Below are 17,088 nucleotides of genomic sequence, written 5' to 3'. Positions count from 1 at the left end.
AGGCAAACAGAGATGACAAAGAAGGGATGTGATAGAGGTCTATAAAAATCATGAATGGTGTGCAGAAAGTGAATATGGAAGTGTTATTTATCCCTTCACATAACACATGAACCAGGGGTCACCCAAGGAATTTAATAGGCTGCAGGTTTAAAACAAACATAAGGAAATATATCTTCCCACAACACACAGTCAATCTGTGGAATTCTTTTGCAGGAAATTTTGTGAAGGCCCAAAGTATAACTGGGCTGCAAAAAGAATTAGATAAGTTGATGGAGTATAGGTCTATCAATGGTTATTAGCCAGGATGGTCAGGGACACAACCCCATGCTCCAAGTGTCCCTAAACCTCTAACTGGCAGAATCTGTTCTGTTCATTCCCTCTGAATTACCTGGCACTGTCCACTGTCAGAAGACAGAATAGTGGGCTATATGGACCATTGGTCTGAACCAGTATGGCCATTCTCATGTTCTTACAGGGATATCTGTGAAACTAGAGTATGTCCATATGCTTAGAGCAAGAAATAACTTCTATATCTGGGATACAACCAAGTGGTAAATGTTGGTAAATGATGACATTTTAAAGGTGGATACTATACATACATATTTCAGTGTCTTATGCTACATCTGTGTCACAGGCACTACAGAGGCACATCTATCGTGATCCAGGGACTTTTCCATCACTGTAGTTAATCCATCTCTCTGAGAGGCAGTACCTAGGTCAACAGAAGAATTCTTCCATCCTAGCAACACCTACACTGGGGGTTAGGTCAGCTTAACTACATCGCTCGTGGTGTGGATTTTTCACATTCCTGAGTCACATAGCTAGGTCAACCTAAATTTTAAATGTTAGAATCATAGAAGATTAGGGTTGGAAGAGACCTCAGGAGGTCATCTAGTCCAACCCCCTGTTGACCTGGCCTCAGTCTGGCTGACAAATTCTGAAGGGGTTTCCTAGCCATTATCAGACATAGTATCAATCTTTCTAGTCAAGGTCGTAGCATTCAGTGTCAGGTGTCATGGCTCTCAGTAGAACCAAAGGCATATTACAAACTAACTTTGTGGCTGTGATATGGTATCTGGAATGTTACATTCCTCTTTACAAAAAACGGACTCTAAAATGCTTTCACTGAGAGCCACAAAATTCAGTCAGTTGTGTTCTCTCGCACAAGTTATTCCAAAACAGATACAAAAAATGAGGATTTCCCTAACTTACTGTATATAAAAATGTGTATAACATTATACTTGGTCTAGTTATTAAATGATGAAAAATGTCCTTATGTCTGTCAGAAATAGAGAAAAAAATGTATGGACAAGTGCAGTCCATTCTTTGGTTTTTATGGAACCCAAGTCTACATGATGTCCTTGAATGCCGGAGTTTGCATTTGGATTGATAACTTATCTAAAAAGTGGTGTTAAAATCACAGATAAAAAGACAGCAGCCTATTGACTCCAGATCTTAGAAGGGTTATATGGAAAAGCTAGCATTCATGAGGCCCCAAATATACGTGGCTTGATTCCCCTTTTATTTACACCAGTTGCACATTGGGATAGCTCCACTGCCCTCAGTGGAATTGTTCCTGATTGAACTGGTGTAAGTTGAGAAGAGAAAATGTCCCACGATTTTCAGAGTATGGGAATATTTCCCAGATGCTGAATCTAAAATTCTAGGGACAGTATCTTTTTGAATCCCTGTAGAATGCCACCTACATTTATGAGAGAGAAAGGGTAAGTAAGGCAATACCTTTTATTGAACCAGCTTCTGTGGGTGGAAGGGACAAGCTTTTGAGCTTCACAGAGCTCTTCTTCAGATCTGTAAATAGTAACCACTTTGCCAAAAAGTGGACTGATTATGGAAAATTAGAATAAAGGCAATCCCATTGATTACTGGAGCACTTGGAATGATCACTGAGGGCATGAATGAGCAGTTCAAGAATACATTAGGAGTACAAGACATCATGATCAACAACCTCCAGAAGGCTATGCTCTTAGGCACTGCGAGCATTTTAAGGAAAGTCAAAAGAAAATGAGTGTATTAGAGCACCTAAAATGCAGGTGGTTTAACAAAGCTCCTGACTATCCATACCTACAAAATCAATTTGTGGTCAGGATTTACTGGTGACTCATGGGGATAAATTTTAGACGGCAGCTTTCTCTTTTCTATGGGTAAAGATCTTGGAAGTTGTGAAGGCTATTTATTTTTTCTAAATATCCCCATGATGTAATACTGAGGGTTAATAACAATAATAATTACTAATAATAGTAAATATAGTTTTGGTTTAGTTGCTAGTCAAACACAAATTATTGTGCTCAGTGTCAGAGTAATGATGAAATTTAATGGCCTATGACATAAAAGAGAACAGACTAGATCTAATGATCTCTTCTGGCCTAAAACTCTATTAATATATTATTATCAATAATAATAAAAGGTTAAGAAATGGGGAATTGAAAGCACAGAGAAAAGAGAGAGGAAAAAAAGAAATCAGTCTCCATTCCTAATCCAACAGAACAACAGCCAGCTGTAAAAGTAAGCCTTCCATAATAACAATAACAATAAACTTTTATGGGTAAAAAACCCACTTCTTCAGATGCATCTGAAGAAGTGGGGTTTTTACCCACAAAATCTTATGCCCACATAAATCTGTCAGTTTTTAAGGTGCCACTGGACTCCTCGTTGTTTTTGTGGATCCAGACTAACATGGCTACCCCTGATACTTCCTTCCGTAATATAATTTCAGCAAAGATGTCCAGATCAACTAAAAAGTGAGAAGCTTGCTGTTTTGTGCAAAAGGTATTTTTGCATGCATATACGTATCTAAATGGATAGAGATGCAATAATCTATGCACAGTTCATTTTTGTCTTTCCAGTTCATTAATATTCTTTTCTTTCTTTCTAGTGCCATTTGAGAAACTACTCTTTTTTCCCTTCATCAAGATGTATGGAATTTTTGGCAATCTCTACAATCAGAACAGATGTGTTTTTCTACAGTTCAGTAGTTAACGATAACTCCATCTTTTTGAGGACTGCATTCCAGGGGGGACTAAAATAATGGCATTGCCTGAGCATATATATAAATGTCAGTGCCACATCTCCAACTAATCCTCATAGACCATTCCCATGCAATGCATTTGTGTTGGGATCCAATAGATCCTCTGAATCATTTTGAATGAAAGAGCATAAGAGCTCAGGTCCTTAGGACAGTCCTGTACATTGCCGGCCATGGTGAATCAGTCAGCCTGAACCATATTTTCTTAAGAAATGTCACCCATATTAGTTTCATTGTCGGATCTGAACAAAGAATGGATTAATCTGGAGGATTATGGTGAGCAAAATATGTGAATAACAAAACACATCATAACAGAGCAATGTAATGAAAACACAGTTTGCTCACCATGGAGTTAATGAGTTAATAGCAGATAATACCCCACAATTCACAAATGGTTAATTTCAAGAATTCTCTCTGATATCTGTTTAAGCACAACATGAAAATCCTTTACTATACATAGTCAAATGGGAAGGTAGGTACAAGTAGCAAAGAATTTTATTTAAGAAGATGACCTGGCCCACATTTAACATTGGTATCATATCACAACACACCTAACAATGAACATCAGTTATTCAAAGCTTTATAGACAGAAGTACAAAAACTTTACAGTTAGCATCTAAGAAGCTTCCTGTTGCATCTCAAGTATTTTTTGCCTGAATTGTAAAGGTTCTTGTCAGATTAGAATTAGCACAAAACCTGGTATCTGCTCATTAATGATCAGAGGCATGACCGAAATATTGTTCAGCACCATCAGTATGATTGTTTGGCATTCCCACTGGCATAATGACCCATATGTGCATTATCAAAAGAGATATAGAGTGTGAGGAGTTGTCAGTTAGATCTGTTACTGCATATTACACTACCTTGTATCTTTGTAGAGTGTCAGATACATAGTGTCCAATGCTTTATGTAATGGGGTAATATACAGCAAATCTTGGAGGAGGACAAGAAGAGAACTCATATTTAAGAGGACTAGGACAGGTGTTATTTAATTTGACCTTTTGTCAGGTGAACAATGACTACGCCTAGATTAGAACTACTTTTTGGCCTCCAATTTAACAATGCTAACCACTATCTGTAGGCCTGGAGTGACATAAGTAACTTGCCTCAATTCTTAGAGGTCATGACTGGGAAGGTGAATAGAAGGATAAGTTGTAAATAGGGTCTTGACAAATAGAATGCTGAAGTCAGGATGTCTGTGCTAGCTAAGATAAGCAACAACATCTTGATGCTAGGAACAATGTAACCTTTAATGTAAAGATCAGGTTATGCATGAAGAGCACATGGACAGAGCCAAGTAACTAAGCCAATCAAAAAGGGTGTGGTGTAATGTACTGTATAGCAATTTCAATGTATGTGTAAATGTACATAAAGAAAGAGGTTTTCATGTAACTTTGGATGCATAATACTCCCTATACCCACTCCTACGTTTGAGTCTGATCGACTCAGCGTAACTATGAGCAGCCAACATCTACTTATGGCGTCTGTGTGATGACCCACTTTGTCAATGCAGCCTCCTTTGTCAACGCGGCCTCCTTTGTCAATGTGGCACATGTTGCTGACAAATGTCAACTAACCAGACTTTGTGGTGGGCTTACGGCCCTTCATTCTGCCGAGGAAGCTGCTGTTGGGTGGCTCTGAAAGCGCTGCAGATGCTAGAAGCAGCAACAGCAGCATGGCTCTGTCGTATGTCAAGTGAAGGAATCTGAACAACGACATCGGGAGTTGAACTGAATGTTCTGGATCACAGAGAACTGGAGGAAGTGTTCTCTCAGAACTGGACAGGGTGTTCTGGATAAGGTGACCGGAAAAAGTCTCTGAGGAAATCCCAACACTGTCTGTTTAAGCAAGTGTATGGTCAAGTTACTGAAAATAAACAATCCACTTTAATATGGACCAGTTCCTCACATGTCTTCATTTGTAAACCCTCCTCTTCTTCCCCATCAAAACAACAGCAGACTAGTGAACTCTTTGATTTATACAATATCTTTGATTGTAAAGTATTCTCTCTATCTGTGGGGGTGGGAGTTCAGGCACATGTATATGCACACACAAGAATCAATTCACCCTTCACTGGAGTGGACCCACCTGTAGAGAGAACCACTGTTGCTAAATAACAATGCACAGCCATCCTACAGAACAGTTCAGGACAGAGAAGAGTGAAATTCACCACATTGCAGAGGGCCATTGCTAGTCCCTCCACAACACTTAAGCCACACCTAGCTCCCTAAATAGGTGCTTTATTTGTGTTCTCCACTGAACAAGTCCCCTGAACTGAATAAAAATATTTGGTCAGATTTCTGAGTGTACTGCAAGCAGAGGTGGACTTGCAAAGGAAATTAAAACCAACAGTAAAAGGATCTATAACCATATAAATAAAAAGAAAACAAGGAAAGAAGAAGTGGGACCACTAAACATTGAGGATGGGGTGGAGATTAACGATAATCAAGGCCTAACACCTAAACAAATACTTTGCATCAGTTTTTAATAAGGGTAATGAGAAGTTTACGGGTAGTGGCAGATGGCTAATGGAAAGGAGGATATGCAAGTAGAAATTATCAGATCGGAGATGGCAGTGACACTCAAACAGCTTAATGGGACCAAATTGGAAGGCCTGGATAATCTCCAGCCAAGAATATTTAAGGTGCTTGCTCATGAAATTGCAATCCCAATAGCACGAATTTTTAATGAATCCATAAACTCAGGGGTTATATTCTATGACTGGAGAATTGCTAAATATAGTAGTTATGTTTAAGAAAGGGGAAAAGAATGATCTGGGAAATGACAGGAGTGTGAGTTTGACCTAAACTGTATGCAAGGTCATGGATCAAATTTTGAAAGAGAAAGTAGTGAAGGACAGAGAGATAAATAGTAATTGGGATAAAGTACAACATGGTTTTACAAAAGATAGATTGTGCCAGACCAGCCTGATCTCTTTCTTTGAGAAGATAACTCATTTTTTAAACAAAGGAAATGCAGGAGACCTAATCTTCCTGGATTTCAGTAAGGCATTTGATAGAGATTGACATAGGAAATTATTATTAAATTGGGGAAGATGGGGATTAATATGAGAAATGAAAGGTGGATAATGGGCCATATTGAAAGGTGAACTGTCAGGCTGCAGGGAGGTTACTAGTGGAGTTCCTCAGGGACTGGTTTTGGGACCAGTCTTATTTAACATTTTCATTCATAACCTTGGCACAAAAAGTGGGAGTGTACTAATAAAATTTGCAGATGACACAAAGTGGGGAGGTCTAGCCAATCTGGATGAAGACCGGAATACCAGACAAGAAGATCTGGATGATCTTGAAAACTGGAGTAATAGAAATGGAATGAAATTTAATAGTGCATAGTGCAAAGTCCATGCACTTAGGTACTAACAAGAATTTTTACAATAAGCTGGGGACATATCAGTTGAAAGTGACAGAGAAGAAAGACCTGAGTGTATTGGTTGATCACAGGATGACTATGTGCCACCAATGTGATGTGGCTGTGAAAAAAGGCTAATGCAATCATAGGATGCATCAGGTGAGGTATTTCCAGTAGAGATAGGGAATTGTTATTACCACTATAAAAGGCACTGGTAAGACTTCATCTAGAATAGTGTGTGCAATTCTGGTCTTCCAAGCTTAAGAAAGATGAATTCAAATTGGAACAGGTGCAGAGAAGGGTACTAGAATGATCAGAGGAATGGAAAATGTACCTTACAAGAGGAGACTCAAAGAGCTTGGCTTATTTAACCTAACCAAAAGAAGGCTGAGGGAAATGACTGATCTCTATAAATACATCAGAGGGATACATACCAGGGAGGGAGAGGAGTTTTTTTAAGTTAAGTGCCAGAGCTGACACAAGAACAATTGGATCTAAAGTTGACATAAGTTTAGGCTTTAAATTAAATGGAAGTTTCTAACCATCAGAGGAGTGAAGTTCTGGAATAGCCTCCCAAGGGGAGCAGTGGGGGGCAAAAACATAACTTGCTTTAAGACTGAACTCAATAAGTTTATGGAAGGGATTGTATGTTAGGACTGCCTACAATGGCATGTGGCCCATATGTGACTGCTAGTAGCAAAAATCCCCAACTGCTGGAGATGGGATACTAGATGAGGAGGGCTCTGAGTTACTACAGAGAATTCTTTCCCAGGTGTCTGGCTGTGGCTCTTGCTGACATGCTCAGGGTTCAACTGATCACCATATTTGGGGTCAGGAAGGTATTTTTCAATGGGTCAGATTGACAGAAACCCCGGGGGGTTATGGCCTTCATCCACAGCATGGGGCACAGGTCACTTGCTGGTTTACAGTAGAGTAAATGGAGGATTCTCTGTAATGTGAAGTCTTTAAATCATGATTTGAGGACTTCAGTAAGTCAGCCAGAGGTTAGGGGTCTATTACATGAGTGGGTGAGTGAGATTCTGTGGCCTGCCATGTGCAGGAAGTCAGACTAGATTATTACAATGGTCCCATCTGGCCTTAAAGTCTGAGACTATGCAGCAACTTTGTGTTACACTGTCAATGGAATCTGACCCTAGATCTTTCTTAACTGGCTATGGAGGAATCCTCTGATGACAGACAGCTGGCATACACGGTCTTATGTCGCCCATCCCTGCTGCCAGCATAGCAGGGAAAAGGATTCACGAACAGAAAAGTGGGGTGTGGTTGGAATATCCCTATGCTTTGCAACTCTCAGCTAGTCTCAGCCCCTGGCAGCTGTTTGCACTTATCATAGTCTGGGAAACTAGCCTAGCAAACAGCAAGCCCCAGGATCAGGGAAGTGCAACAGAGAGCTTTCTGCAACTTTGCGCAAATCTATCCACCCCAAACCTCACTCCTAATTTGCACAGTGTGCATTTTGCCAAGACCTCAGGCTATGGCAAAGGTGAGGGCTGTGGCCCTGGGTATACTACCAAAAATGCAAGGGAAATTGAGGCAGTCAACATGTAATTACCCAAACTAGAATTTGACTAGGATCTCTGATTCAATACACCAAACTGTTTTGGTGATAGATTCTGTATCTGAATTAGGTAATTGAGTATTGTGTCAGAACCTGAATGTCATAGGTCTTTGGGAAAATACTGCTTTTTTCTATAGAACTGAGGAAACAGGAGACTGGAATGATGTGTAGTATCCGTGGCTGGTCAATATTGAATGAACACGGATGGGTAATCAGAGCAAGAAGAGGGCCCTAGGGGCTTGAATTTACTGCTACCCATTCTTTTAACATTGTTGGAATTTGCAGAGTTCTGTAAATAATGAAAAATCCCTGCCTAGTCTGTTCGGCAACGTACTTATTAATTTGTTCTTATTTCTTAAGTTGATACGAGTGATATACATTTGTCTTGGGCAGCTGATGAGAGTGGTGAAAGGTATTTTTAAGAGAGGAAAGGAACAGATCATTTTTAAAAATGACTGAGAGGTTTGGCCAGACATCATTTGGAAGGGAGACATCTAAGGAAAACTCATAGTGGTGAGGAAGGTTCAGGGAATGATGTCATTCACCATGCTGCACACCTTTTCTAGGGTGCTAGAGCATTAAGATATAAGATATTAACGGATAGCAATCAACATCTCAGTGTCTAGTTGGCAGCCGGTATCAAGCGGAGTGCCCCAGGGGTCGGTCCTGGGGCTCGTTTTGTTCAACATCTTCATTAATGATCTGGATGATGGGATGGATTGCACCCTCAGCAAGTTCTCAGATGACGCTAAGCTGGGGGGAGAGGTAGATACACTGGAGGGTAGGGATAGGGTCTAAAGTGACCTAGACAAATTGGAAAATTGGGCCAAAAGAAATCTGATGAGGTTTGTTAGGATATAAATATTCAGGCCTGTCTGTAAAGGCCTATACTCTAAGAATGTAGGTGTATTCTTATCACTTAGCTAATTATAGAGGTATAAAAGACTCAAAATCACTGTCTGCCGGTGTAAGATCCTTCTCTTACTGTGACAGTCTGAGGCCCTGTGCTTAGGCTAAGATCTTTGGCTAAGCAACAGAGGCAGCCATAAGCTGGGAAGCGACTGGTCACATCCTTACATTCCAACCTAGTCACATTGAAATAAAGTGCTATTGGGCTGTTAGGAATACAATCCTGTCCTGATAATGCCTATCACCTCCAGAAAAAGGGGAGTGCCTAGAAGATGTAAAAGGAAACTTAGTTTGATAGCATCCTATCTGGCAAGAACTCACTTATCAATAGCTGGGATGTGAAATCCTCATTTCTGTGTTTGTTCTGTCACTGTAATCCCCATTTCCCCATTGTCTGTATAATCTCTGTCTGGTTCTGTGATTGTTTCTGTCTGCTGTATAATTAATTTTGCTGGGTATAAACTAATTAAGGTGATGGGATATAATTGGTTAAATAATCATGTTACAATATGTTAGGATTGGTTAGTTAAATTTCAGGAAAATGATTGGTTAAGGTATAGCTAAGCAGAACTCAAGTTTTACTATATAGTCTGCAGTCAATCAGGAAGTAAGGGGGGAAATGGGAACAGGGAATGGGGGTGGGGAAACTGGAATCATGTTTAGCTAAAGGGAGAAATGGGAACAGGGACACAGGTAAGCCTCTGTGGTGTCAGAGCTGGGAAGGGGGACACTAAGGAAGGAAACTGGAATCATGCTTGCTGGAAGTTCACCCCAATAAACATCGAATTGTTTGCACCTTTGGACTTCAGGTATTGTTGCTCTCTGTTCATGCGAGAAGGACCAGGGAAGTAAGTGGGTGAAGGAATAAGCCCCCTAACAAGGTTCGAAAAGGACAAGTGCAGAGTCCTGCACTTAGGATGAAAGAATCCTAGGTACTGCTACAGGCTGGGGCCCGACTGGCTAAGCAGCACTTCTGCAGAAAAGGACCTGGGGATTACAGTGGATGAGCAGCTGGATATGAATCAGTAGTTTGCCCTTATTGCCAAGAAGGCTAATGGCATATTGGGCTGGATTAGTAGGAGCATTGCCAGGAAATTGAGGGAAGTGATTATTCTCCTCTATTCAGCACTGGTGAGGCTATATCTGGAGTATTGCATCCAGTTTTGGGCCCGCACTACAGAAAGGATGTGGACAAATTGGAGAGAGTCCAGTGGAGGGCAACAAAAATGATCAGGGGGCTGGGGCACATGACTTAAGAGGAGAGGCTGGGGGAACTGGGCTTGTTTAGTCTGCAGAAGAGAAGAGTGAGGGAGGATTTGATAGCAGCCTTCAACTACCTGAAGGGGGGTTCCAAAGAGGATGCAGCTCGGCTGTTTTCAGTGGTGGCAGATGACAGAACAAGGAGCAGTGGTCTCAAGTTGTAGTGCGGGAGGTCTAGGTTGAAGATTAGGAAACACTATTTCACTAGGAGGGTGGTGAAGCGCTGGAATGGGTTACCTAGGGAGGTGATGGAATCTTCATCCTTAGAGGTTTTTAAGGCCCGGCTTGACAAAGCCCTGGCCGGGATGATTTAGTTGGGGTTGGTCCTGCTTTGAGCAGGGGGTTGGACTAGACGACCTCCTGAGGTCTCTTTCAACCCTAATCTTCTATGATTCTATGATTTGCAAGAGGAGCTGGCTGCTGCTCCAGATTAGTTCTTTTTAAGCCTATCTCATTTGTGAAGAATCACCTCCAATACAGTACTTAATATTCAATTTAAAAGGGTGAGATGTTCTCACTGAATAAGACTGTTTTTATAACCATACCCATCTTTTGTGATGGGAAGTAGCTTGAAACCTGTGTGAAAAAAGCCAGTTTTACACTGGGCTGTTCCTAGTTCTCTTGCGCATTGATTAACTTTAATCTTTCTTTCATCTTGGCATTTTTCATAGGGCATAAAATGTTCTCTTCCACATATCATGAAAATCTAGTGCTCTGTTTTAAAACCAATATCCATGTTTAAGGGAAGGTATAATCATCATTTACATGCAAAGGCAGCTGGCAATTAGCTCAAATACATGCAAATGAGAGCGACAGCAATGACAGCACTTTTGATAAAGGATTGAGCAATAATGCACCTCTGGCCATTGCTGTCTTCTGTTAAACTCCCATAAGTGTCAGAAAATAAGAAGCGGCAGGAAATGCCTAGGTAGTGAACCAAAGAGAGAAGTATTAAAAGAGGGGAAACACTGGTGCTTGGAAAGACTTAACAAAACTGAAATCTGAAACAACTGATTAACCATTTTATTATCCACCAAATGCATATTTAATACTGAACTGAGCTGAGTATGCTCTGTGCCCATCCAAAGCTCATTATATGTAGGTCTCATAAGTGGCTTTGGTTTCTCAACCTGGGCATCATAAAAATACCTTAACCATTTTAAGCATTTTATTTCACACAGCTTGACTGGGTATGTTGTACTTTTTGCCAGGCAGCTGAGCATGAGTTTCTGCAGTAAAGACATATATGGTAACTTGTTCAGTAAGAAAAGTGTCTTATTAAAAAAATTCAGTTAATCCTACTCTTGTGCATGCAAGCGTGGAATCTTGTAACCATCAGTGTCTGTAGAGGCCATGGCTCTGCCCATCTTGATGCTACCCACTAGAACGAAAGGACATAAAAAAAACCCACAGCCCCAACAACAATTTGTTTCACACCTTCATTTGGAAGAAACAGACACAATTTTGTTTTCTTTGAATATCTATAAAACAAGAATAGCAACTCTAGTCTATTCTTATAGGTTTTTATTAGGGCTGTCAAGTGATTAAAAAAATTAATCAATTATTTGTGTGATTAATTGCGCTGTTAAACAATAATAGAATACCATTTATTTAAATATTTGAGATGTTTTCTACATTTTCAAATATATTGTTTTCAATTACAACACAGAATACAAAGTGTACAGTGCTCACTTTATATTAAATTTTTATTACAAATATTTGTACTCTAAAAAAACAAAAGAAATAGGATTTTTTCAGTTCACCTAATACAAGTACTGTAGTGCAATCTCTTTATCATGAAAGTTGAACTTACAAACATAGAATTATGTACAAAAAACCCTCTGCATTCAAAAAGAAAACAATATATAACTTTAGAGCCCACAAGTCCACTCAGTCCTACTTCTTGTTTAGCCAATTGCTCAGACAAACAAGTTTGTTTACATTTGCAGAAGATAATGCTGCCTGCTTCTTGTTTACAATGTCACCTGAAAGTGAGAACAGGCTTTTGCATGGCACTGTTGTAGCGGTGTTGCAAGATATTACATGCCAGATGAGCTCAAGATTCATATGTCCCTTGAAGCTTCAACCACCATTCCAGAGGACAGGCATCCATGTTGATAATGATCTAAAGCAGTGCAGACCGACGCATGTTCATTTTCATCATCTGAGTCAGATGCCACCAGCAGAAGGCTGATTTTCTTTTTTTGGTGCTTTGGGTTCTGTAGTTTCCGCATCAGAGTGTTGCTCTTTTAAGAATTCTAAAAACATGCTCCACACCTCATCTCTCTCCAATTTTGGAAGGCACTTCAGATTCTTAAACCTTGGGTCGAGTGCTGTCTGGAAATCATCTAAATACAACACCAAAACCAAACTCAAGATTTATCAGAGCTGCCTACTTTCAACACTAATTTATAGTGCAGAATGCTGGGGAATGAGAAAGTATGACATGTCCAAACAATCTTAATTCCATTTAACCTGCCTCAGAAAACTCCTCCGTATCTTTTGGCCCAGAACAATCTCAAACCAAGATCTATTGACACAGTGCAGCCAAGAGGATCTGAGCACCATCATTGGTGTTGGAGATGGATCGGTCATGTGCTTCAGATGGAAACTGATTCCATCACTAGAGTAGCAATAAGATGGACACCTGAAGGCAAGTGAAAACGAGGCCATCCAAAAACAACATGGCAAAGACCTGTGGAAGCTGAGCTGAAAAACCTGGGGCACAGCTGGGGAACCATTAATAGACTTGCCAGAAACAGACAGGAGTGGAGGAGTTTTGTCACTGCCCTAAACGCCAGAGGTGTAATAGGAACATGATGATGATGATGATTTCATACTTTCTCCATCACTTGAAGCATGAACAAACAAGAAAGGACCATATGGATCAGTAATACAGTTAGCTGTCTGTCACATATATCACAACTGTATATCCATAGTTTTCTATATCTATTAGTACCCATGATTAATCCCTATAATTGCTGATCACTGGCAAAATCATATTAATTTTAATAGGAGTTACAGGAGATGTATTCATAGTAACATAGCAACAGTAAGATATCTCAGAGCATACACATTTAGTCCTTTTCATACTACCCTCTTAGTCTGCTAATAGTACTGATTCTCATTATGTTGCTTAAGACATAATACACAGGTTTTCTGCAAGAATTAATTGAGCGGGCGTCGTACTTGGCACCTCTCAGGATGAAGTAATATGTAAGTACTTAAAAACTTTTTAAATTTTACTTTAATGTCAGTTTCTTGTCATCTTGGGTATGCAAACAGTCACTCAAGTCAAAGAGTCCAGAAGCACCAAAGATGTATTCATAGTAACATAGCAACAGTAAGATATCTCAGAGCATACACATTTAGTCCTTTTCATACTACCCTCTTAGTCTGCTAATAGTACTGATTCTCATTATGTTGCTTAAGACATAATACACAGGTTTTCTGCAAGAATTAATTGAGCGGGTGTCGTATACAGAGCACCTCCCTCATCCTTCTGAAGCATTGCAATGTCCTCATTAATGGGGTAGCATTCCTTAAGTCATTCAAGTATATGGAGGTCATTACTTACTGTTGAACTTATGTAAGATTGGCTGTTTTTCATCTATAGCACTTATAAAGTATGATGGGCTTTGAAAGAATGACTGAAGTCTATAGCGTTTCCATGTAACAGCCAGCATGTTTTCCATATTTTTATGTTTGCTTAAAAAGCCCATGGACAAGAAAAGAAAAGCAGTTCATAAAACATGACATATAGATCAATTTTCCTCTGTAACCAGGATGTGCTACATATGGTCCATAATGAGAGACAACATATATCAAGCAGAAAGGGAACAACATCTAAGTACTTGATTATCTTGTAATGCAGTTTATTCAAAATATTCACTCTACATATGAAAGCTGTAGATATTGTTTACACTTTTCCATGGATAAGAAATCTGTCTCAAGTGTCTCAAGTAAATGAATGACCAATGACCAATTAATTTTCCTAATTAAATATGGTGTTTCATAAAAATTATAATATTTTGCAGGACAGTGACAGTTTTTAATTGGAAAATTCTAAAGGAAACCTTTTGTTTCAAAACAACATTTCAAAATTAAATATTTCATATTCTTTGCAAATCTTGACATTTTTCACTTCAACATTTTCAAATCAAATTTTTTTGGAACTTTTCATCCCATGAAAAATGTCAATATTTATTTATTTTTTTGGTTTCATTTTGCAACAAAAACCAATGGTGCAAAGTCAGAATTTCTGCCAGGGATAGAAATTCCATTTTCTGAACAGCTCTATTCAGCAAGTTTTCATATGGCAGTGGTGTCGATTTTCTATATCATTTATGCTTTACTCACCTTCCTCTTTTCTGTTTACTGTATCATCAACAACTTTCTAGGTTTTTAATTTTGCTTTTCTTTGAGTTTCACCTTCCTCTACTAGAATTCCATAACTGCTAGACGTAGATTTGCTTGACAATTCTTTTATATTAGCTCCTTCAGATTCTCCCTCTCCTCCTATAGACAGGGGTCCAGAACCAGAATTCTGTACCTTCTGTACCTTAATGTGCATGAACTTCGCTTTCAAAATCTAAATGCAACAAGAATCCAAATTTTGCAAACGAACTGAACTTTGTGTCTCCCGAGTGTATGGACTGCAAGTGTCCATGGCTCTACATTGGGTGTACTGTAGGGAAAATAGTCCTTGTGCCCGCACCCTTCTGATGAGCTCAAGCTGCACGATTTGGACCTATATCTGGGCACCTCGAAGTCTGCTCCCTAAGTGTGACCCACACTGCCCCAAAGGGAATGGAATTTGTGAACCAATGGTATATGAGTTGGTGTGAATTCATGGACCAATGAGTATCAATGGTCTGTGAAGTGGTCCAGGTAGACCATAGAAGCAGGATATGCACTGCACAGTATTAAGAGTGGTAACTACATGGCACAAGGTAGCCCTTACCTGCAATAACAAAACATTTAAAAGATTTGGGGGGGGGGGGGTTGACTGTACTTGCACCAGGGAAAATTATCTCTAGTAAATTTTTTAACATGTTTTTGGAATTAACTAACCATTAACTTTTAGAATTTAAATAGCAGATTTGCAAATTTTGATGAAACTGAGTGAAAGTTTGCATTGAAATCCCAAATTTTTTAATGTTAAAAATGTTAGCTTTATTGGGTAAGACACAGCTGTAATAAACTGATGATGTGGTAAGGTACCAGATGATTATGCAATTACTCAACAGATTAATAGAAACGTGAGACATGGGTTCAAGGGCAATGTAAAACTTTATTCCATAGGAATGGAAAGATCATAGAAATCATGGGGTGGGGGGGGGGAACTACACATAGTCACCTGAAGTATGATGTGGGGGAAAGAATGGAGGTTGATGCTCTTAACTCCCTTTCAAGGTTCACATAGCAGTCCCCTGGTTTACATTTACTAGTTGATTTTGTGACGTTATTAGGCAATGGATTTCTAGAAATGGATTTATTATTTGTCTTCTAGCAGAAAGGTGTCAGAAGCCTGGAGTCACAGGAGTACTGAGGGAACAGATTACTGTCTAAAACTAGAAGTAGCAATTAATTCATAAGTGAAAGAAAATAGCTTTGTTATATTTCCATGTTTTAAATCAAATGCATAGGTGTATATATTTTCATTTCATGCTTCAATTCTTCTGACCTACAATAACATGACAACTGACTTGAAGTTAGTGGTCATAGTTTCATTTAATCAAGGACCCTTAAAGCTACAATGGACATTTGACTATTTTCACAAGGGAAAAGTCCAATACACTTTAATAGGTGTGGGAGACCAAGGTTCTGCAGCCCCTTAGAGGATTCTCACACTCTGGGCTGATGAAACTCACTGGTATGAGAAATGTGTACTTGGGATTCTCATGCAAGAAGTGGAGGATGACAGAAACTTCCTTCTTAGAACCCACTTCTGGATTATTAGTGGAGTAAACTCTCATCTAATTTTTGACTCAAAGGAGTGAGACCATATTTCCAGTTATCTAGAAAATGGCAATAGCTTGAACTGTAAATCGTGAGCCTTAGAATACTAATCATACATAACACCATACCAATTATAGTGTATATTATAATATGTATTATAATGTATTTGCGTGTATGCCTAGAGCTCCCATGATCAGTCTGTGTGCCTCAGAATTATGGTCCCGATTCTCCACTTCCTTGCAACTTGTGTAGTCATTTATACGTGTTGCGCAAAACAAAGGGGAAAGTGACTACCAAAATACTACACTCACTTTGTATAGGTGTAAATGACTATACAATATGGAAGATCCTGGAGAATTCAAGACCTCCAACTGGAAACAAATAATAACACAACACAGCTGACAAAATCCACAAAGGTTAAAGTAAACCATGTTGGGGAATAATCCCATGTTTTCAGGCCAGGGATTGCAAGTGATGTTACTACCACACAAAGAGAAAAGGAGGACTTGTGGCACCTTAGAGACTAACCAATTTATTTGAGCATGATGCATCCGATGAAGTGAGCTGTAGCTCACGAAAGCTTATGCTCAAATAAATTGGTTAGTCTCTAAGGTGCCACAAGTACTCCTTTTCTTTTTGCGAATACAGACTAACACGGCTGCTACTCTGATACCACACAAAGGAAACTTCCATTTAAAAGAAGCAAAAAAAAAGTCAAGAAATCCCAAGTGATGTGAATGGGAAATTAGAAGAGTTTATTAAAACACACAGACTTAAAATCAATTAAAATTAAAACACTGATTAAAATTAATCAAGAGTTGAGTTCGTCTGAAGGATACATAATAAGCTGTATGTCATGTACTAACCAGGTCTGAAACTTTCAAAGCTCTGTAGGGGATGCACAATGGGAATGAATAGGAATTTAGCATCCAAATCCCCTAGAGGCAACTTTGAACACTTCATTTCA

This window comes from Natator depressus, chromosome 1, assembly GCF_965152275.1.
Source record: "Natator depressus isolate rNatDep1 chromosome 1, rNatDep2.hap1, whole genome shotgun sequence".
Taxonomy (NCBI): domain Eukaryota; kingdom Metazoa; phylum Chordata; order Testudines; family Cheloniidae; genus Natator; species Natator depressus.
The sequence above is the reverse complement of the archived record's forward strand: the minus strand, read 5'-3'. Positions refer to the sequence as shown.